Genomic DNA, 24829 nt, shown 5'->3' on the forward strand with positions numbered 1-24829 from the left:
TAATACAGTGTTACATTAGTTTCAGGTGTACAATATAGTGATTCAGCAATTCCATATATTACTCAGTGCTCATCCAGATAAGTGTACTCTTAATCCCCTTCACCTATTTCACCAATCCTTCCACCCACCTCCCCTCTGGTAACTATTTGTTTGTTCTCTATAATTAAGAGTCCGTTTTTGGTTTGTCTTTTTTTTTTTCCCTGTTGTTCATTTGTTTTGTTTATTAAATTCCATGTATGAGTGAAATTATATGGTATTTGTCTTTTTCCAACTGGTTTATTTCACTTAGCATTATACTCTCTAGCTCCATCAATGTTGTTGCAAATGGCAAGATTTCATTCTTTTTTATGGCTGAATAACATTCCATTGTATATATATATATATATCTATCTTTATCCATTCATCTGTTGATAGACACTTGGTTAAGTGTCCATCTCTTTTTTTTTTTTTTAATTGATAGATGCTTGGGCTGCTTCCATTATTTGGCTTTTGGGAATAGTGCTGCAATTAACATAAGGGTGCATATATCTTTTCAAATTAGTGTTTTTATATTCTTTGGGTAAATACCCAGTAGCACAATTACTGGATCATAGAGTAGTTCTATTTTTAACTTTTTGAGGAACATCCATACCGTGTTCCAGAGTGTCTGTACCAGTTTGCATTCCCACCAACAGTACACAAGTGTTCCTTTTTCTCCACATACTCACTAACGCTTGTTTGGTTTTTTTTCTGTGTGTGTTTTTGATTTTAAACATTCTGACAGGTGTGAGGTGATATCTCATTGTGGTTTCGATTTGCATTTCCCTAATGAGGACTGATGTTGAGTAGCTTTTCATATGTCCGTTGGCCATCTACATGTCTTCCTTGGAGAAATGTCTTTTTATGTCTTCTGCCCATTTTTTAATTGGATTATTTGTGTTTTGGTTTGAGTTATGTAAATTCTGTATAGATTTTGGATACTTACCCTTTATCAGATGTCATTTGCAAATATCTTCTCCCATTCAGTAGGTTGCCTTTTAGTCATTGATTTTTTCCTTTGCTGTACAGAAGCTTTTTATTTTGATGTAGTCCCAATAGTTTATTTTTGCTTTTGTATCCCTTACCTCAGGAGACATGTCTAGAAAAATGTTGCTACTGCTGATGTCACAGAAATTACTGCCTGTGCTGTCTTCTAGGAGTTCTTTGGTTTCAGGATTTTGATGGATTCCTGTCTCACAGTCAGGTATTTAATCCATTTTGAGTTTATATTTGTGTATGGTATGAGAAAGCCATACAGTTTCATTGTTTTGCATGTAGCTGTCCAATTTTCCCAATACCATTTGTTGACAAGACTATCTTTCCCCATTGTGTATTCTTGCCTCCTTTGTCAAAGATTAATTGGCCATACAATTGCGGATTTATTTCTGGTCTCTCTGTTCTGTCTTTTGATCTATGTGTCTGTTTTTGTGCAAGTACCATACTGTTTTGGTCACTACAGCTTTGTAATACATCTTTAAATCTGAAATTGTGATGCCTCCAGTTTTGTTCTTCTTTTCCAGGCTTGTTTTGACTATGAGGGTCTTTTATGGTTCCATGCAAATTTTAGGATTGAGTGTTCTAGTTCTGTGAAAAATGCTCTTGATTTTGCATACTTATTTTGTAATCAGATATTTTACTAGACTCTTACTAGTTTAAATCTTTTCTTTTTTCAGGTTCTTGTCTTCCATTTTTAGTTGGATAACAGCATCATATGAAAATAAAAATAAATTTGGCTGTGTACAATAGCTATATGTCATATTTTGGTTTTCTCACCTATTTATTGTACTGGCTTGAAGTTTCAAGTCAGTGTTTAGTAATTTTCACTACTGGACTTCCTTGCTTTGCTACTGACTTTAAAGAAACTGTCTTCAGTGTATCAATAAGGACATTTTTATGCTCCAAACATACTCATCTCCTTTAGTTTCCTTTTTCTGCCACAGGGCATTTTCATAAGCTATTTCCTCAACCTGGAATGATACCTGCCTCTTCATCTCACCTAAATAATACTAATTACTTAGAACTCTCAGTTTAACCATTATTCAGAGAGATTTCCTTGACACCCATATGGGTAGATCATGGCACTGTTTCCTTCTGAATCTTGAAGCTTAAGAATTCTCCTTTCTAGTACTACTTCTGGTAGGCACTACCAGTTGGTTGAAACATGACTGATAAAACCATTCTATGTTACCCTCTCCTCTTGCTCTGTTTTACTATAAAGTATAACCCTATATAACTATAACTAGTCAATGAAATTTTTTTTGAGGTTTATGTTTTTTGTTTTTTGCTTTTATTTTTTATGAGGAACACATGCTAGATTTGGATCAAATGTCCTTTCCTGTGCATCTATTGATCTCATCATATGGTTTTTCTCTTTTGGCCTATTGATACTATATTACTGTATTTCTTAAATTTTCTACCCTCTTTAAATTCCTGAGATAAACCCTACTTGGTCAGGGTATTTATTTATTTATTTATTTATTTATTTATTTATTTATTTATTTATTTTTACAGAGGAGGGACTGGCAGAGGCAGAGAGAGAATCCTAAGCAAGCTTCACTCCCAGCATGGAGACCCAACCCCGAGATCATGACTTGAGCTGAAATCAAGAGTTGGAAGCTTAACCGACCGAGCCACCCAGGTGCCCAAGCTACATTATTCTTTTAATATTCTCCTATAGTTGAGTTGACAAACTTCCATTTAGTATTTTTACTGCTATGTTGATAATTGAGATTGAATTGTTAAGATTTTTTTTTTTTTGGCATTGTGTTTGTTGTCTCTGGTTTATAAAGCTAGATTATGCCAGCTTTACAAAATTATATTTGTTCTTTGAATGTTTAAAGGAAATTTTGTAGAGATTATATTTGAAAAACTTAAAAAAATTTCCCCTGGCTATTGGGTTATTTTTCTTTGTATAACTTTTTTTTTTTTAAAGATTTTATTTATTTATTTGACAGAGAGAGAGACAGGCAGCGAGAGAAGGAACACAAGTAGGGGGAGTGGGAGAGGAAGAAGCAGGCTCCCAGTGGAGGAGCCTGATGGGGGGCTCGATTCCAGAACGCTGGGATCACGCCCTGAGCTGAAGGCAGGCGCTTAACAACTGAGCCACCCAGCCGCCCCTGTGTAACTTTTTTTTAATCGTTTATATATTTCCAGGAAATTATTGATTTACATGAGATTTAAAAATATGGTTATATAGGCTCACATTTAGTGATCTCTGACAATTTATAAAATCATTTTAACATATGTTCTTTGCTTTTTCCATTCTTAATTTTGTGTATTTGCAGTTCTTTTTTATTTGTGGATTTAAATTTCTGGAAAATTGTATATTTTATTGTATTTTTTTTCTTAAGACTTTTTCCATTCATTTATTTACTTATGTACTCATTCAATACAAATGTTTCAAGCCCATATTATACTAAAACACTATACTGGGCCCTAAAATTCTGTGGTGAAATAGTCAGATATGGTCCTTTCCCTGATGAAGCTTATAATCTAGCAGTGAACAAGTAATCAAAGTTGTGATAAGCACTAGATTGTGTAGATATATACTTGAGAAAGAATTAACCCATATGGTTGTCAAGGAAACCTCTCTGAAGAAGTGTTGTTTAAATTGAGATCTCTAAAGACTTAATATTAGTTAGGTGAAAAGAAGGGGCAGATGTCATTCCAGGTTGAAGAAACAGCTTAGGAAAATGCCCTAATGCAGAAAAAGAAAACTAAAAAAGACCAGTATGGTTGGACCGTAAAAAAAGAAGAAAGACCGTATGTTGTCTTTCACTAATATTTTGATTTCTGCTTTTATTAGTATTACTCCTTTACTGTAGTTGTTTTTAAAATAGTTTTCTGCCTACTAATTTTTCTTTCTTTTGTTACTATCTCTTTAGCTCAGTTTACTAAAAATATTTAAGCTTATACATTTTCCTTTGAGTATAATTTAGGCTGCAATCATAATTTTTAATTTGATGTATTCTTATTTTATTTGCTAAGTCTTTTCTATTTGTAGTCTTGATTTCTTATTGTATTAAGAAATAATTAGCAAATAATTTAAGGTAATATATGTATTACAAAGGATTTATGGTGAGAATATATTACTGGCCCAGCTTGGTAATATCTTGTGGGTATCTACCTGAATCTACATAAAGTAGGAGAGATCTTCTTTTTAAAACTGTTTTGTCTGTGATGGCTTTATTTTTTTTTTCATGATTTATACTTTTAGACCTCAAAATGCTTTTGTTGTTTCCCCCTTAGATAATCATTAACTACCAATCTTCATTGTTGCCAACTAAAATAATTACTGAACTAATTCTGTATCTCTATATTTGCATCACATTAATTCATATGTACACTGATATTATACCAAATAGTATCAATTATTGGATAAGTTTATAAGTTTTTAGATTTATCAGAGAAAAACTGTCATTATATAAAGGTAACTCTAGCGGACTGTTATATATACATGAACCATTTTTGGTATCTTAAGTAATACGAAAATTCTTTTCCTTTTTCTACTGTGAATGAAAAGAGATGACTTCAGTGACTTTTCTATTATAATTCAGTGTGAAGCTAGCTTTAAGCTATGTTTAAATACAACTCAATGTGATGTGCCTGCCTGAGGCAACTGACATTTCGAATTGTGATTCTTTTCACCCCAAAAGCAAGAAGGTCTGCTCTTTACTGTAGCTGGAGCTATTTAAATGAAGTTAATTTAAGAGGTCAGAATCCAACTTGTGACTTCTCAGATTCTTTCATTTGCATTACAAATCATTTGAAAGAAATGAAGCAATTGACTAAAATATTGAAAAAAGACTAGAGTAAAACATTAATTTGAAATCACTTATATTTGAATATCTGATCATCTACACAGAGGGAATACAAGACATTGGACAAAATAATTTACAATGGAAATCAATAAGGTTTTATGGGGAAGATTAAATTACTCATTCGAGGAAACGTTTTAATCACTATCAGTACCTGAGAAGCAAGTACCAGTTACATGATGCCCAATTCATATTGTGAACAGTAACTCCTTGTTTTGCAAGACAGAGAGTAAAAGAAGTGAGTCTAGTGAGTCTTGGTCATTTGGTTTCAGCAATCATTCTGTTGGTCAGCATCACTGGTTAAATAGAGCCTTGAAACCATAGATTGCACATTACCCAATCTCAAGCAAATATAAAAATTCTTTAGCTAAACTTAGTTTCAAACCAAAATATTATATTTTGTTAAAATAATCTCCATGTTCACATGACCTTCTCCCCTCTGTGTCTATGTGGTTTTAAATTTTCATCATTTATAAGGACATCAGTCATTGAATTAAGGCCTCCATAATTCAGTATGACATCATTTTAACTTGATTGCAGTTATAAAGACCCTTTTTCCAAATAATGTCACATTCACAGGTACCAGACTTTAGAACTTGAACATGTATTTTTTAAGAACACAGCTCAACCCACAATAGAATCCATCCTTATCTTTTGTTTTTTCCTCCTTATAACCTTCCTGTTTCAGGATATTTCTCTCAAATTTGTCCTCTTTTTTCTTCTTAGTGACCTTGTCCAAGTATCATTTTCCTCTCATGTGTCTTTAAACTTGATCTCTTTTCTGGCTATCTCTCAGCATATAATCATATTCAAGTCTCCTTCATCTTAGAAGCAGAACAGATTATACCTATCTCAACCCTATATGTCTTTTTATCTTCTACCCCTTCTTTCTGCATCCCAGAGAGTGTGTCATATATATCCACTGAAATCTGGCTTCTGCCCCACCACTGAGACTGCTCTTGTCAAGATTTTTTAATGCTTCCTTTGTTCAGGCAGCTGAATCAATGGACATGTCTTAATTCTTCTATTACAAAACTTAATGCCTCATTAGATTTTTTTTTTTATCAGTCCTGTCTTCTTCAAACCAACCCCTTCAAATCAAATCCCTTGATTTCTATGGTATTTCACCTTCCAGATGTTTCCTACTTCTCTACATGCTTAGACTTCCTGGAAGGTTTTCTTCCCTATTCTATAAATTTTGATGACCCTGTAAGATAAATGGATCTTTTTCTTCTCAATCTAAAGACTTTTTTTGGCTGGTCTTATCTCTTTACATGCCTTCCACATCACCTGTATTGATACTGACCTCCCAGAATATGTGTCTCCAGCCCATATTTCTTTTCTGAATGCTAATCATATATATACAGCTGCCCATTGTAAATCACTTTCAGATGTCTCATGAGCACTTTGGATGCAAGAAGTTGAAATTGCACTCACCAGTTCTTATTTCTGACCTTACTCCTTCTTCTATATTATTTTCTTTTTAGTGAGTAGCACTACCTAGTCAGTTACCCTATTGAGAAACCTTAGCATATCTATAAACTTTTCTATTCTCCTCACTCCTATATTCAGTTTTCCTCTATTATGTCTCCATAATCACTTCCAAATTAGACATTTTCCCCCCAACATCACTTGAACTGTTTTATATTAGGCCTTTATAGTTTATTTTTGGATTCTTCAATTATTGCAACATATCCAATCCAAATCATTTTCCACGTGTTGACAGTTTGATTTTCTAAAATGCAATCTGATGGTAGTCCACTGAGAATCTTTTTGAGCCTCATCACAGCCTTCAAGATAAAGTCTCAAACTCTTATATGTCCTTTCTTAGACAATATCTCTCACTGTTTCATCCCTGCAAATTTCATCCATGTTGAAATACGTGCACCAGCTTGAATGTGCCACACTACTTCTACTATATGGAAAATCTTCCCTCCTACTCTTCATCCACTAATTCCTCTTCTTCTCTTATGTCCTTTAAGGCAAAAAGTCTTCTCTGACCCTAAAAGCCTCCATATGATTTAAATTTGGTGGTCTTTGATGAGATTTTTATATACTCTCATAGAATCATGTGTTTGCCTCTATACAGGAACATAGATGAGATCTTATTTTTAAAAGTATCTCCAGAAATAAGCACAGTGTTTGTCATATAAAATCTACTCAGTTTTTTTTTTTTTGAAGTCATGGATATGGACAAGATTGAACTGAATATAGAGTAATAAGAGGTGACAAAGATTGAATTCTTAAGGGAAGACCAACATTTAGGAGGTAGGCAGAGAAAGAATCTCTGTTATAGAGACCAAAAGGTTGTAAAATGTTCCCCAAAGAGAAAAAAACCAGGAGGTAATGGTAGTACTTGGTTGTACATGCCAATGTTTAGGACAGTGCTGAATTATGCCTGCTTCTCACTCCTGTCCAGTTTAGCAGTGTTTCAGATTTTTCATTTTTAATGGGGAATTGTTACGAATAGTTGCATTGAGATAAGCTGGGATGTGTTTGGAGAAGTAGTATGCCAAAGTATGCCACTCTGATACCTCTAAGAACAAAAGCACCTTTTTCTCCAGCTGCTGAGAGTGGTTAACAGACACCTTTCAACTGAATTCCTCTTTAAATGCTTAAAATACAAAATGTATTAAGTTAATTCCAAGACTTGTCCTCAGATATAACCACCTTGCCTCATCCAATGATTGATATATATGATTCCATATTGGGTACTACATCCAATGACTGATAAATGTAGAGGTCTGTCCTCTCCTAATTTTTGACATTCAAAAGAACAATCCCAATTCCAGAACTCCCCATGGGATCAGCCAGGACCTTTTTTGTGACTTCATTGTTTCTCAGCTCTTCCTCGGCCCAGTGGTATTTCTTCTACCTGTACCACATGTTTTGTTCCTAAGAACACATTCCTATAAACTTCCTGTGTACTTGGGGAACCTGGGTGGCTCAGTTGGTTAAGTGTCCAACTCTTGATCTGCTCAGGTTGTAGGATCGACCCTGTGTCAGGCTCTGCGCTAGGTGCAGAGTCTGCTTGTCCATCTCCCTCCCCCTGCTTGTGTGCGCTCTTTCTCTCTCTTTCTCTCTCAAATAAATAATTAAATTAAAAAAAAAAAACAAACACAACAACTTCCTATGTACCAGTGCTCATCTCCCTGTCTGCTTCATGAGTAAACTGATTAGTGGCAGTAGATCTCCACTTTTCACTTCCAGTTTCTGCCATGGTTTCATCTAGTAGTATATGGGATGTATGTGTAGTTAAAAGATTTCTCACTTTGACACACAGCAAAATCCAAAAGATGACCAGAGATAACTTGAGTCTGTATCTTGACCCTTTCCAAGTGCAACAAAATAGTACTTCCCTTTCCAAGACAACGTAATGGTGCTCACTGATAAAATGAAACATTTCAACACATGGTTAAATGTATTTCCTTGTAGCCTAGAAACAGGTAACTCTTTTTGGGCACTGGTGGTAGTAGCAGTATTCAGTGATAATGCCCCTGACAACACCTAGTGTTCCAGCCACTTGTGATGTCACTTGTGCTACAGCATGCAAGATATCCAAGGCCACTAGGGCACTGGTAGACAGAATTAGTTGATTGGGTATGCATGAAATATGTGCATTAAATAGAGGCTGAATAGTCTTGTTTTGGAACAGCAGGACATATTGAAAGCTCTTTCTACTATTGTTTTGTCATTTATTGTACAATGAAACTATAATTTGATTAACAATATTGTATTTTCTAATGCACTTTTTCAGCAGTAATGATCCCAGGTACATTCCTTATTTAATAACAAATTAAGCACAGAATTTCAATTTCTCAAAGAAATTGATGATGATCAGATTGTATTTTACACAAAATGTTTGTCAATATTACAAACCACATGGGGGCCATGTCTTGTCACTTGAGAACCAAGAGACACAAATCTGCTGAAGAAGCAGTATCATTTATTTCAAAAATTAGTAGGTATGTGAAGGAGACTATGTCCAAAGTTGATGGTTTTACACATGCACTTTCAGGATATGCATTTATGTATCACCCTAGAAAGCACGATTCTTTCATCTAGTTCGAAAAACAATTTTTCTAAAATAACTTATTTTTTATTCCATTTTATATGTATGTATGAAAAGTGAAGTGAGAGTTTACTTTGTCAGTGAACAGTATTAGAGACTTATAAGTAAGAAACCATTAAGAAATGTGAATATATTGACTTCATTAGCAGAACTTCACAAAAAGTCAAATGTTGACAATTTTATATTAATGTCCTCATGATTTCAATGTAAGATTAATTTGAATGATGAATAATTTTCATCCAATTCATGGAATTAAAGCTTTTGGGAGTTTATAAGTCAACGTGAAATACTGCAAAAGTTACGATAAGGTCAATAGTAAAATTTCTCATTAAAAAGAAAATCATCAGGTTTATGATGATAATACAAAACAGATTTTATTAAGGAGTATAGCCTTTTGGTAAAAACAATGTTCTTAGTAAATTAAGAATCCTATGGAGTAGAAATATACTCGAATTTGTTGTGGAATACACATTATGCGCAATTGCATCCAAAGAAAACTCCAATATTCTGATAATCTAAATAGAAGCTTTGGTGTCAAAATGTAGACATACCTGTATACACAGGGCAAATAACTTACAGTTTTTGTGATGAAGCCCTGTGCCGAATTATAAAATATACTTCAGAAGGTATGCACTTTTTCTCTGGAGCCATCACCAATGAGATTTTAGAAATGCTCGAGGATTTAAAGAACTATTTTATAAATCAACCTAGGCCACCACAATGAAATTGGACTAATTTTAGAAATAGGTCTTCCAGGGGCACCTGGGTGGCTCAGTTGGTTAAGCATCCAACTCTTGATTTTGGCTCAGGGCATGATCTCAGGGTCATGATCTCAGGGTCATAGGATCGAGCCCCACATCAGGCTCTGTGCTCAGCATGGAGTCTGTTCTTCTCCCTCTGTTCCTCCCTCTGCTCGCACTCTCTCCTTCTCTCTGAAATAAATAAATAAATAAATAAATAAATAAATAAATAAAATCTTAAAAAAAAAGAAATAGGTCTTCCAATTTTTATTGCATTTATTCAAAATCAGTTTAAGATTATTTATTTATTTATTTATTTATTTATTTATTTATTTATTTATTTTAACATATAATGTATTATTTGTTTCAGAGGCATAGATCTGTGATTCATTAGTCAGTTTAAGATTTTAATGAAGCATTCAATGAATGGAGGACTCATCTCAAGTTTTTGAAGCTTTTAGAAAATTGCAATTATTCAATAAAAAATTGCACAATGGAAGATGTTGAACTTTACCTTCGCCAACAAAGGAAGGTACTGCACAATTAAACAAGGACAGGTCAGTGTATGAACTTTGATTTCCAAATTCTATAACTCCACTGTGTAAAATTCAATTTTTAGGAACTTGTAATTGGATAAATTTATGATGTCTGGAAACATTTATAAGGCAGTTTGCAGCATCTAAATTTCAGGAAACATTGAATCATTAGGTGACTTATTTGACAATTGTAATAGAAAGATACTCCGAGTGGTGGCAAAAAGATAGTGCTTGTGGAAATGTTTTGGCTGAAATGTGTATACACTTGTGATGGCCATGAGATGTGCCTGGCAGCACTCCTACCTCAGCCTAGGTCCTTTGCTCCTCTCTCTCCTTTGTTCAGCATTAGACTTCCATTGCCAGTTCTCCCAGTCTTTTCCAGATCCTTCCCCATTTCCTCTCACAGTAGACCCCTTTTTTAAAAAGATTTTATTATTTATTTGACACAGAGAGAGAAAGCACAAGCAGGGGAGTGGCAGGCAGAGGGAGAAGGATAAGCAGACACCCTGCGGGGCAGGGAGCTGGATGTGGGGCCCAATTCCATTACCCTGGGATCACGATCCTAGCCAAAGGCAGACACTTAACTGACTGAGCCACCCAGGCACTCCTATGGTTAAGAAATTTAAAGTGTTGAGACCTTTAGTCAACTTTTTATGTAAGCCAAAATATTAATTAAAAAACTATTCTAAGGATGCTAAAACACCTGATAAACTCAGGGCAAAAGCAAAGTATACTAATATACTAATGGAAGATATTGTCAATTCTATTTTTTAAAAATGAAATGTGTTATTCCCAGTTCTCTGAGAAGCAGACATCAATATGAAATTTGGAACGGGTTTTTTAAAATAATTTTTTAAAAGATTTATTTATATTAGAGAGAACACGAGCTGGGGGGAGGGCAGAGGAAGACCGAGAGAGAGAATCTTCAGGCAGACTCCCTGCTGAGTGATTGCAGAGCCCCATGTGGGAGCTGATCCCAGGACACTGAGATCATGACCTGAGCCGAAATCAAGAGTTGGTTGCTTAATTGACTGAGCCATCCAGTCACCCCCAAATATGGAAGGGTTTTATTTAGGCTATTGAGAGGGTGCCTTTGTTTGTTAACACTCTACCTGAGATCTATTCTCTTAATATATTTTAAAGTGCGCAATAGTGTATTTTTAACCAAAGATACTATGTTGTACAATAAATTTCTAGAACTTACTCATCTTGCATACAGAAACTTTATATTCATTGGAAAACAATTCCCTATTTTCTCCTCCCCCAAGCCCCTGGCAACTACCGTTCTATTCTGTTCCTATGAGTTTTTTTTTTCTGCTTTACAGTATTAAAGTTTTATTAACAGAGCTAAAAAAAAAAAAAAGCTTAAGAAAAAAGCTAAATTGTGTGTGTTCTTTGGAAAATTTTCTATTCAGATCCTCTGCCTATTTTCTAATTGGATTGTTTGTTTTGCTATTATTTTGGGGTTTTTTTGTTTTTTTTTTATAATAATATTTTTTATTATATTATGTTCGTCACCATACAGTACATCCCTAGTTTTTGATGGAAAGTTCCATAATTCATTACTTGCATATAACACCCAGTGCACCATGCAATACGTGTCCTCCTTACTACCCACCACTGGCCTATCCCAATCCCCCACCCCCTCCCTTCTGAAGCCCTCAGTTTGTTTCCCAGAGCCCATAGTCTCTCATGGTTCATTCCCCCTTCTGTTTACCACCCCCCTTTCTTCTTCCCTTTCTTCTACTGATCTTCCTACTTCTTATGTTCCATAAATGAGTGAAACCATATGATAATTGTCTTTCTCTGCTTGACTTATTTCGCTTAGCATTATCTCCTCCAGTCCCATTCATGTTGCAGCAAATGTTGAGAACTCATTCTTTTTGATGGCTGAGTAATATTCCATTGTATATATGGACCACATCTTCCTAATCCAGTCATCTGTTGAAGGGCATCTTGGCTCCTTCCACAATTTAGCTATTGTGGACAATGCTGCTATGAACATTGGGGTGCATATGGCTCTTCTCTTCACTACATCTGTGTCTTTGGGGTAAATACCCAGTAGTGCTATTGCTGGATCATAGGGTAGCTCAATTTTTAACTTTTTAAGGGACCTCCACACTGTTTTCCAGAGTGGCTGTACCAACTTGCATTCCCACCAACAATGTAAGAGGGATCCCCTTTCTCCACATCCTCTCCAACATTTGTTGTTTCTTGCCTTGTCCATTTTTGCCATTCTAACTGGCGTAAGGTGGTATCTTAGTGTGGTTTTGATTTGAATTTCCTTGATGGCTAATGATTTTGAATATTTTTTCATGTGTCTGTTAGCCATTTGTATATCTTCATTGGAAAAGTGTCTGTTCATATCTTCTCCCCATTTTTTGATTTGTTTATTTGTTTCTCATGTATTGAGTTTGAGAAGTTCTTTGTAGATCTTGGATACCAGTCTTTTATCTGTAGTATCAATTGCAAATATCTTCTCCCATTTCATGGGCTGCCTCTTAGGTTTTTTGACTGTTTCCTTGGCTGTGCAGAAGCTTTTTATCTTGATGAAGTTCCACAAGTTCATTTTTTCTTTTGTTTCTCTTGCCTTTGGAGATGTGTCATGAAAAAAGTTGCTGTGGCTGATGTCAAAGAGGTTGTTGCTTATGTTCTCCTCTAGGATTTTGATGGATTCCTGTCTCACGTTGAGGTCTTTCATCCATTTGGAGTTTATCTTTGTGTATGGTGTGAGAGAGTGGTCAAGTTTCATTCTTTTGCATGTAGCTGTCCAATTTTCCCAGCACCATTTATTGAAGAGACTTTTTTCCACTGGATGTTTTTTTCCTGCTTTGTCAAAGATTAGTTGCCCAGATGAACCCAGTCCATTTCTGGGTTCTGTATTCTGTTCCATTGGTCTATGTGTCTGTTTTTGTGCCAGTACCATGCTGTCTTTGTGATCACAGCTTTATAGTGCAGCTTGAAATCTGGCAGTGTGATGCCCCCAGCTTTGTTTTTCCTTTTCAACAATTCCTTGGCGATTTGGGGCCTTTTATGATTCCACACAAATTTAAGGGCTGTTGGTTCCAGTTCTTTGATAAATGTCATGAGTTTGACTATTTTAGATACCCTATGTAAGTAGAATCATGCAGTATTTGTCCTTCTGTGACTGTCTTATTTCACTTAGTGTAATGTCCTCGAAGGTTCATCCATGTTGACACAAATGACAGGATTTCCTTCATTTTTTAACTGGAATAGTATTCTATTGTATGTATAGACCACATTTTCTTTATCTGTTCATTGTAGATGGGCATTTGGGTTGTTTCCATATCTTGGATACTGTGGATAATGTTGCAATAAATATGGGGGTGCAGATACCTCTTTGAAATCCTGATTTCAAGTCTTTTGAATATATACCCAGAAGTGGGATTGATAAATTAAAACCATAAGATGAGATATCACCTCATAACTATTAGGATGGCTATTATACAAATTTTAAAATGTGTTGGCAAGGATGTGAGGAAATTGGAACACTTGGGGCCTGTTGGAATATAGATGGTGCAGTCACCATAGAAAGCAGTATGGATGTTCCTCAAACCATTAAAAATATAACTATATAGAGATTTTTGAACATTAAAAAATAAAAGCAGAACAATTATACTTGATACATATGAACACTTTTTAGAGGGGGAGGGGTCAAGGGAAAAGGAGAGAGAATCTTAAGCAGGCTCCATGCCTAGCACAGAGCCTGATGCAGAGCTTGATCTCACAACCCTAACATCATGACCTGAGCCAAAATCAAGAGCTGGACACTTTATCGACTGAGCCACCCAGATGCCCCCATATTAACATTTACTTATAGTTTCTGAGACTTACCTGTTGCTGAAACTGTATCATTGATAAATGCTTAATCATAAATTTTTAATGCCTGTTCCTCAGTACCCTGAGAATTGGTAATTGTGGTTCAAAGGCCACTGCAAGGAGAAGTAGATACCAACCAGGGTATGTCTGGGGCCTGCTCCCTGTGATTTGAACTGAAGGAGCCCACTTCATGTGTTTTATATGTTAGTTTGTACGAACGTTTTTTTTTGCAAAATAAATTCTGTTAAAAATATTTGAAAACTATTGACCTAGAGTTCTTTTGAATTTTAAAGCAAAAACCCAGTGTCTAAAAATATTCTACAATTGATACTTTCAACTCTTTGTAAAGTAGGCTGTTTTTTGAAGTTTTTCCTCTTCTTACTCTAAATTAGTTTTATTATTTGGTTTTTGTACGTACCTAAATGAGGCGAGGGAGAGGGCTTCAAAATGGCTTTATAAAGGCAGAGACTTATAAAAATAATAATGTATATTTTAATATAGGAATGTAGTGATAATGAAAAGAAAATATGTACTCATGAAAATTAGTACACAGAGACTTATGGTGGTATTCTATTTGGGGAAGTGGCAATACTAGAAAGAACACAGACCTTTATGTTTTAAAATTCTGTCAAATTCTGACTGCCAAATAGTGTTTAAAATAAGAGATGACCTCTACATATAGAAATATTTAATCAAGAGAGGAAAATATAATCACAATTAGAGTTTTAAAGAGTGACAGGAACTAATATTGGATATTTCTTTTTTTTTTTGAAAGATTTTTATTTATTTATTCGACAGAGATAGAGACAGCCAGCGAGAGAGGGAACACAAGCAGGGGGAGTGGGAGAGGAAGAAGCAGGCTCATAGCGGAGGAGCCTGACGTGGGGCTCGATCCCATAACGCCAGGATCACGCCCTGAGCCGAAGGCAGACGCTTAACCGCTGTGCCACCCAGGCACCCCTGGATATTTCTTTTTAATGTGATTAATGGTGATTTTAATTTTTTTTATCATTTTTTTGTTCTCTAAATATTTTCCCAATGTACATGCATTTCTTTTGTAATCAAGCAGACAAAACCAAAATAATTTTATTTTTAAATCAGTATTGTAACCTTTTAAAAGATTTTATTTGTTATTTATTTATTTCAAAAGAGAGAGAGGGAGAGAGAGAAGGAGAGGGGGGAGGGCAGAGAGAGAGGGAGAAGCAGGCTCCCCGCTGAGCAGAGAGCCTGACTTGCAGCTCCATCCCAGGATTCAGGGATCATGACCTGAGCTGAAGGCAGACACTTAACAACCTGAGCCACACCAATAACTTTTTTGTTATACTATGGTACCTAAACAAATAGAGCTGTGGTTGAAATGGTCAGCAGTGGTATCTAGGTCAGGTTAGGAAGGAGGAGAGGCCAGTAACAGTTTGGGCTGGGAGAAAATGAGACTAAATTTCTCCATATCCAAAGACTAGGTGGAGCAGGAATGAAGGAATGAAAGATCTGGCAGGATAGGAAGCCGTGATCAGAGAGTGCAATGTTAAAGTTCAATATATCTAAGGTAGAAAAGTTCTGTTGGAAGGCAAGAGTCTACACTAGAGTCTGGGGGTAGAGTTAAGGTTATTGCAGTTTAAGAGTCCAACAATTTTATGACAAGGGGAGTGGTAAGGAGGTCAACACATGATGGCAATGAAGAGGGCTGAAGAACATTGTAGTAGAATGGCTTAAATTTTAGATAAGAGTGATTTGTCACCTTTTATATATATGCATATATATGTAGGTCTCATTTTACTTATTTGTTTTATTTACCTAACAATTCATAGAAAAAGAAGTGTTGATAGGGATTGTACTTGATGTAAAGCTTTAAGGAAAATAAGGCTTTACTTTCTTGTGGCTTAATCAGTGATATTGATACATATTTTAAAACTTTTACCAAAAGGTATAGACAGTATATTAAAAAACAGGCTACACACAAACACATATCAGCAGTGTGCATCCACCATTTCCTAGAGTGTTGTTGAATCTGAATTACATAAGCATAAAGATCTTTAGAGTCCATCTCTGTTATGAGGCGGGAACTTTTCATCAGATTTCATCAGACTGTGCCCCGTGCATAAATCCTTTCTTTGTTCTAATTCCCTGCTAAGCAATCAATTTTCAGACTACTAATTCACCTTTCAAGTAGTCAATTCTGATATAATGCCTGGTTTGAAAATGTGAACTTGTTCCAACACAATTGATATATTAAGGAAAAAATTGAACTTAATGTGAATTATGAATTTCACATTAAGCTGTATGTGATATTATCCTTGAGAAACACTAGGTCCACCCTCTTGCCACCTTCTGGTCACAGTTCACAACCCTTTCATGTGAAACATTTGCTCATCCCCTCCAGTAAATCCTGCCCCCAACCCCCACCACCAAAGTATTATGTCATTACAGCATCAGCTCGAAATCAGGAATCTTGCCAGCTAATCAGGTCTGGGTATAGAAGAGGCTCCTAGGGTGTGGTTCCTTGAGTACTTTTCCTTTGAAGACCTGCAAATTAATGGGATTTTTTTATCTGAACCATGCCCTCAACATGTACTGGGGAGCACAGGAAAACCCCTTTTAGATAAAGGAGGAAAACAGAAGGCACACAGCAGTTACTGGTCCATAGCAATTCTGAAACCCAGCCAGGTACATGTTGCCAGTTTTTTAAAATAAATCTCAGTCTTAATTCCTGGAAGGTTGTTTTTTTTTTTTTTTTTTTTTTCATGACTCTTGGCTCTGTCCCTGGAGTTATGGCTCCACTCCTTCTGCCTTTTGAGTCATCCCTCCTTTTCCATAAGAACTTGTCTATGTTTGCAACGTAGCCTGTTCCTGCCAATCTTATGTAGGGTTTTTTGAAGCATGGAGTTCAGGGATTGGTGGACTTTCACAGGTATAAATGCGCACCTGTGGCATCATCTGTATAAGTAGTTTGTAATAGTCCAAACGCTTGTTTTTATTTCTCACTGTCTCTTTCCTTTCAATCAGAGCTGGTAAAATTGTTTAAAAAACATTGTGGGATTTTAGTGTATTAATTTATAATCCACTTCTTTAGATAAAAGAGATAAAAGCCACAAACACACTTATTTTGAGACAAGCCCTTCTCTACTTTGGGCTCCTCTGAGATGGTTATGGGAAAGGCCCTTAAGATATTTAGAAGCCTTTTCTCTGTCTGAAACATTCTATGAGATATGGTTTTAGGTTTTTCTGAGGTCTTAATAAAGGTCTTACAGCCCTACTCTGGATTTGACCTTAGCCTAGAAGCTATTAGGGATGACTGATAGTTTTATTTTCAAATCCAGTGAATCCTGGATCCTTTATATTTAACAGCTTATTATTTAACTCATTTATCTCCTTTCATATTGTATCATAGACAGTGAGAAGTCAGGTAGCACTTTTAATACTCTTCCTGGAAATCTCCTTAATTATATTATTAAATTCTCCATGTACATTTCCATGTATATTTGGTACATTTCTATGCTACCAAACTTTCTAATACTACATAAAAACATTTCCCTTTCATCCAGAACCTAGTAACATTTCCCTTACAATCCTTTGAGTACTTATTAAAGGCCTCTTTGAAACTCTTTAGTCTGCCACTAACACTCTCCTCAGAGCCATCCAGCTTTGTCTGGTCCCAAAGTCAGTGCCACATGTTTTAAGGCTTTGGTATGGATATCTCCACTTCCAGGCTTAAAATTTTGTTCTAGTTATCTTTTATTGCATAACAAATCTCCTCCAAACTTAATGGTATAAAACAACTATTTTATTATACTAATGGATCAATCAATGGTCATTTGGGCTATCTCCATAATTTGACTGTCGTAAATAATGTTGCTATAAATATAGGGGTCAAGTGGTTAAGGCATTGGACGTAAGATCACTGCTGTTTACATAGCAGATATTGTCTTTCTCTGCTTCTCAATATCTGGGACCTTCTTTGGTAAGGCTTAAAGCCTGAGGGTGTCTTGATGACTGGGGCATGGAGTCATCTTGAAGTGTCTTCAGTCATGCCTGTCATTTGACGGTGGCTGTTGCCTGGCAAACCTACGCAGGGTCTGTCCTTATGGCGTGGGCTCTTTCACAGCATGGTGGCCTCAGCCCTCTTATATGGTGGCCTGGGACTCCAAAGGTGAGTATCCTAACACAGTTGGCATTGCATGTCATGTTTATTATTTAGCTTTCAAAGTCAAACTGTTTCACTTTTCTTGTGTTAGCTGATCAAAGAAGTCACACAAAGATTTACCTGGGGTTACTGGGTGGCTCAGTCATTTAAGCATCCACCTTCGGCTCAGGTCATGATCTTGGGGTCCTGGGATCAAGCCTCCAGTGGCATCCAGCTCCCTGCTCAGTGGGGAGTCTGCTTCTCCCTCTACCCTCTGCCCCTCCCCGCCCTGCTCATGCACACACTCTCTCTCTCTGTCCCAAATAATAAAATATTAAAAAAAAAAAAAAGATCTTCCTGAGTTTAAGGGAAAAGCACATAGATTCATCTCTTGATGGTAAAAGTTTTAAGGCTACATTATAAGAACAAATGGGATGTGTTATATTGTTATGTCCATCTGCAGGGAAGTAAAATCTGCCACACCATGTCAACCTCAATGAGGAGCTGAACTACTGACAACCTGTTATTGACCCCTGAATATGGACTAAACAAAGTGATCTTTCACAAATGAACAAGACAGGTTTTGAAGGACATCCAAGGAAAATAATTGACCGATCATCTTTTCACAAATTGATTGCCAATCTAAAGGATAGCCATAAGACTAGCTTCATGGGTGTGTAAACTGGGTAGTTCCACAGGGCTCCATGCTTAGAGAGTTTCCACACTTGCTTTAATTTTCTGTTGTTGCTATCTTGAAATTCTTAATTTTTAAACTTTTTCTTTGTCTCACAAATTATTTTGTTAGTTCTGGACTTCCATCCATGAGTAATCAGGGCCAGCTTGGATTTTATTAGAGATGTATTAGGCCTACATCTCTACACATTCCCTGTCAAACACTGCCTTATACACTTAACAGAAGCAAGACAATCTAAGACAAAACAAAAACATATGAAAAAAGACCCTTGTACATATAGACACACACACACATACACACACACACAATAAGCAGTGGAAAAATAAGCAGGTGATAACTGAAATATTAATCAAATGTGTATCTTTACAGCAAAAGGTCTAATTACTTTATTATAATGGCATTCTTTTAATTCCCGTATTTAAATCTGATTACAAATCCTAAAATGAGAAAAATTTGCATCAAGAGCTTAATGAGAGTAGAACTCAGATCATAGTAAACTTACCTGGCAGCAAATGGCAAAGCAGTTTGGGCACAAGGGGACCCAGTGAGTATTTCTGTTGGCCAATGGTCCCTTGGAATTCCACCAAGAGAGGGTCTTCAGAATGATCTTGAGGGAACCTTAAGTAATGTTAAATGATGAGGAGGTCATAATAAAATCTGAATAAAAAGAGAAAGCTGAATTTCTTGCTGGTCAGACGCAGTCACTCTGAATAGAGCAGACTGCTGATTTTATATAGGGCTTTTGGGGAAGCTTGGAGTTCAAGGATTGATGGACTTTCAGAAGTATAACTGAGTTGACATAATCTGTAGAAGCGTGGCTGCTTGGGTGAGATTGTTAGTTGCTTGGCCCTCAGAGACAGTTTATTGTAGTCTGTTCCTGACTAGGTGACTTTCCGAAGCAAGCTGATTGGTTGGTTTGCAAAAGCATTTTCACTGAGGCATATTGCCATTGATACACTGAAGACGTTTAAACTGGTTCTGGTGGCTACTTATTACTTTCTGCCTGCCACCCCCTGACAATCTACTTAGCCATTTCCCCTAGGTCTAAGTCTATCTCCTACAAATTCTGAATTCTTCCAATTTCATTGGTAAGGTTTATCATTTGTAATTTGCCTCAAAGCTTTCATCTCTTTACACAAATGGATAGGCAGCAATCCTTGCATCAAATCCTAATCTACAATCTGATATAGTACAAAGGATCAAATTGTCAGATTAGACTCACATGAATCAGAGATCTTGCCCAGTATCCAACTTTACTAATAATTTCAAGAATAGGCGATTAAGAAGCAGGTTTAAGACATGGAAGGTGGCTCCTGCTATGTGAGGTTACTTCACAAGACCTTATGGTGGGGCCAGAGAGTTGCATGTCTGCTGTAGGAAAAAAGCACCTGAGAGCCAACCTCAACTTCATGGTTTTTCTTCTTTAACTTATTAGCATGGAAAATATTTTATTAAATTCCTAATGATGAACTATGTTTGCTTGGTGATGATATTTTAATATTTTTAAGTGTTTTGGATTTTTTTGAATTAAACAAAAAAATTTTTTTTACATATTTGAGAGAGAGAGAGAGAGAAAGAGAGAGAGTAGGAGCAGGGGGAGGGGCAGAGGGAGAAACAGACTCCCAACCGAGCAGGGAGCCCAACTCAGGGCTCTATCCCAGGACCCTGGGGTCATGACCTGAGCTGAAGGCAGATGCTTAACTGAATGAGCCACCCAGGTGCCACAAGTGTTTTGAATTTTTGAATTAAAAAATTATTCCTGGATTTATTTTATACTTGTCAGAGAATATGACTCATTTAGTTTTTGCTTTTTGAGATGTCTTTAGGTTATTTTATTGGCCAGTTTATAAGCAATATTCTATTGACTCTCTGCTTTGGTGATAAAATGTACTGTTTTAGATTCACAGTATTGTTATTTCTATTCTGTATTATCAATGTTATGTAACAGTTTTATTTTTATGTGTGTTCTCTAAATCATTAGTTCACTACTTTACTTTAGACTTTTTTATGCTTTACCATTACCTTTTCAATAGCTATTTAGACAATATATATTTAATTGGTTTTAATACCCTCCATGAGTCTTTTTATGTTTTCTCAATCTTGATTTCACTATTTTAATTTTCCTCTTAACCCCTAAAGTAAACTTTCAATTAACTATTTTTAGAAAGATGAGTTTAGGGGTATATGTTCCATATCTTTGTATAACTGGAACTATCTTTCTCTTTGTACACAAACAATAGTTTTGTCGTGTATTGCATAATCTTCCTCTCTCAAAGTTGGGTGAATTGACGGTTGTCTTCTGACATTACTTTTAGGGATATATTTTAGATCACATTTTGTTTGTTTTTGTATTTCAGTTTCTAAATGCTTTAGGATTGCATTTTCACCCTTGAAAATTTTAACTGTCATTGAATCATGTCAGGATGGTTATTATTTCTCTGTGAATTTATTTCTGGTCTCTTGATGATGTTTATCATATGTCTCACTTTTTTCCTACAATCCTCTTTTGTTCTAGAATTTAAGAATCTTCTCAAGTGTGTCCTTCACTTCGTTGTTTATTCAGCCAGTATGTATTGAGTGCCAACTCTTTGTCAGTGTACTAAGCCTTGGGAATAAAATGAGTTAAACAGATATGATCCCTCTCTCTTGGATCTTCAATTTGGGTAGGGGAAGTATAGAGATGTGCAGAGAGAGTCCTTCCTTTACATCATCAAAGATGCCATGTCCTCATCATCAAAGATGATTTGCAGGGACACAAAAGTGGAATTGGGTCTAATTATTTTACAGTGTTTTGCTCATTCAAATTTTCTGCCTCTGGACACCAGCTGCATTTTGCTTTATGGAAATTCTTTCTGGATTCTAGCAGATCATATCACTGTCTTTTCATTATTATATCATGAAAAGTTGGTTTTGGGCAAATCCATTATCTCTAGCTATCACCCAGTGTACCTGTATGGTTATTGTTTCAATTGATCTTTTTCATCTCAATAATACAGTAAGAACTATGATTCGATTTGGCATATCAATTTGTCTTTATACCTGGGACTCAGTCACAATATGAGAGGCTACATCAGAGAACAGATTTCTGAGATAAGTGGGCAGTTTAAATATTTGCAGATCTATGACTATCCCTTCTGAGTGTTGGTTATAAAGCCTGTATATTATTTAAGCTTCTTGTTTTCTCTTTTTTGTTTCTCTGGGTCACCTTTAAAAATACCAATATTTACTGACTATGTAGGAAGCATCTAGCAGAGAGCATAAAATAAAATCAATATGTTTGGATGCTTTCTTAAAGCTAATTTTGTTTTAAAAATAAAATATTTAGTTAAAAAGTGTATTATAAGTACCTTCTTTTGTGAAATATCATTGAATTTTGTCAATTCTTGTCATTTCAGTCCATAAATGAGAATTGATCATATGTACGTATTTCTAACAATTGTCTTGTAAACAGATGGAGGAACAAAAACTTTCTCTCTCTCAAAACAAGCAAGCAAGTAAACAAAAATGCAAGCCAGAAACTAACAAATAAGCATATCCACAGTTCTTGTCAGCTCCTGAGGAAATGAAAATGAGTTAGAATTTAATTGTGGTAGGCATTTTTTTTTTTTTGGTCTACCTAGGTTTGAGTAAGTCTATCATATTGTGGGTATGTATTCATGTACAAATGACCTTTTCCTCAGTATCGAAAAGAATTAAGTATCAGCTGTGGAGGGAGATAGAACAACAATAATGGACACAGACTATAAAAGTTTTAGGCTGTGGATTATTGTACATCTTTGTTCTTATTCCAGTGTTTCATTACATTTGTATTTTTCTGGGAGGCAGCATGCAATTTTATAATTAAGAAGGACAAGATAGAATCCTTTGTGTTTTCTGCTGTGGTTTCTCAGTTGTGGTTTTAATTGTTGGACCAGTAGGAAAAAAGTCTTTTAACTTAATTCTAAAGGATTGAAAAGGCAGTGAGCAATACATGGATGCAATGAGATTGGGGCTGGGGATGCTTCTCACCAAGCGGAGAACTAATCAGCCCCCATACACCTTTCCAGCCAATGAATAAAACCCACTGGTAAAAGACAAACAAGCAGGAGCATTTCTTTCCTTATCTCCTATATGGTTAGTTATTTTTGTTTTCCCACATGCTAGGCATGATTTGTATATATAACATCTGTCTCTATTAGTGGAAAGAACTTAGTGTTGAGGATGAGAAAACCTGAGCATGGTCTGTGGTTAATTGAATGTACAGTTTTGTGCAAGTCGCTTGTAAATTCCCTGGACCTTAGTTTCTTCTGTAAAGTGAATTTGTTATACCACATACTTCTTAATTTCTTCTCCAGTTTATGTCTAAGTCATCTGGTATCTAGTCCACATACAAATTTCCCCAAGTCCTGAGATATGGTTTTAGAACTTTTAAAGAAATACAAATCCAGTAGAAATTCATACATTACATTTAATTATTTGTTCCTTTGAGCTTTGAAACCATTCTCCAACTCCAAGAATATTCCATATTCTGGATTTGTTGAATTGCTCATACTGAGATTTAACTTCTTTATCTTTAAATTTTGTACACTCTGACTTTATTAGATTCAGTATAAACATTCTGGACAAGTATTCTTTATATGTGATATTGAAACATGTTTTGCACCATACCAGAAGGTACATTATGTTGGATTATATGTTAGGTCTTGAATTTCCTAAGTGTACATTCATACTATTAGTAGCTGCCAGGTAAGTCTTCTAATTATTTTCATTATTTTCTTGGGCCAAGTACTCTCAGTTTCTTATTAATATCTAAAATCTTGGGGTGCCTGGGTGGCTCAGTTAGTTGAGAGTTGGACTCTTGGTTTTGGCTTGGGTCATGATCTTGAGGTCCTGGGATCAGGCCCTGTATGGGGGCTCTGAGATTGGTGTATTAGCCCAGAGCCTGCTTCTTCCTCTCCCTCTGCTCCCCTCCACACCCCCCCCCCCCCCGCTCATGAGCTCTCTCTCTCAAATAAAGAAATAAATAAAATCTTTAAAAAAAAAATAAAATCCTTAAGCTGGTAATCTCAAAACACCTTGCAGTTCCCCAGCAAGTCCCTTTCTGCTCCAACTAAATTTGTTTGATTTTTATCTTCTACATATGATCTTGTCATTCCCACCCTTTATCTTCCATATCCTATTGTCTTCCTCTGGAATCTGTATTACAATTTCCCCTGGTTTATGTTTATTACCCTTTATGATTTATCCCGCACCACGCAAGTCATTCTCTTATTAAGTTTTTTTTTTTTTTTTTTACTGATCACATATTTGATTTATGGCATATACTTTTGTAATTTTCAATACAGTGTTTTATTTTTTTTCCAACTGGAAATAATGGCTTTTCAATACAGGGATTATGTTGATTCAAAGTTATAGTCATTGAAAAGTTGAAAAAAGTTTTAAACATGTGACAAACTTGTAAACAAGAATAACTTTTTTTTCTTTTGTGTCCACAGCCATCATCTATTAGATGAGAATGTTTGTCAGCATAATAATGATGAATGAATGCCCAGCTTTTTGTAAAGTCAAAGAAGCCACCCCATGAGACTAGGCTATTACTCAGCAGTGTTGGGAGTTTTCTCTTCTAATTTGAGGTAAGGTATGATTTTTATGTGGCCTATATTTCTGGAATTGGGCAGTTTGTTCCAGATGGAGCTTTTATGGCTATGGTTTGCTAGGATATATTGCTGTGCTTGCAGATCATTCATTCACTGATAAACTGAATTGACTTTCGCACGTATTTAACTCAGTTTTTCATTGTGATATAGCGGAAAAATACTGGATTTGGAGTCAGAAGAGTTAGATGTAAGTACTGGTTCTGCCACTTACCTTATGTGTGACCTTGAGCATATCCTTTAGCCTCTCTGAACTTTAATTGCCTTATCTGCAAATGAAAAAAAAATACTCTGCCCACTTCACAGGGTATTTATCTTGCAAAGGATAAATTAGATAATATGTGAAAATCCCATGTGAC

The 24829-nt window shown here is 35.8% G+C and overlaps 1 long non-coding RNA gene across 1 annotated transcript; it reads left to right on the forward strand.

Annotated features, from left to right (window-relative positions):
- The first annotated feature begins 1084 nt into the window (after positions 1 to 1084).
- LOC148109163 (uncharacterized) lies at positions 1085 to 24443 on the forward strand. The gene is made up of 3 exons (XR_015726200.1): positions 1085 to 1222; positions 2530 to 2656; positions 24312 to 24443. It is a non-coding gene; the product is annotated as an uncharacterized LOC148109163 (long non-coding RNA).
- The last annotated feature ends 386 nt before the right edge of the window (positions 24444 to 24829 follow it).

The sequence above is a fragment of the Ursus americanus genome, chromosome 12, assembly GCF_024610735.1.
Source record: "Ursus americanus isolate L20-20 chromosome 12, mUrsAme1.1.p, whole genome shotgun sequence".
Taxonomy (NCBI): domain Eukaryota; kingdom Metazoa; phylum Chordata; class Mammalia; order Carnivora; family Ursidae; genus Ursus; species Ursus americanus.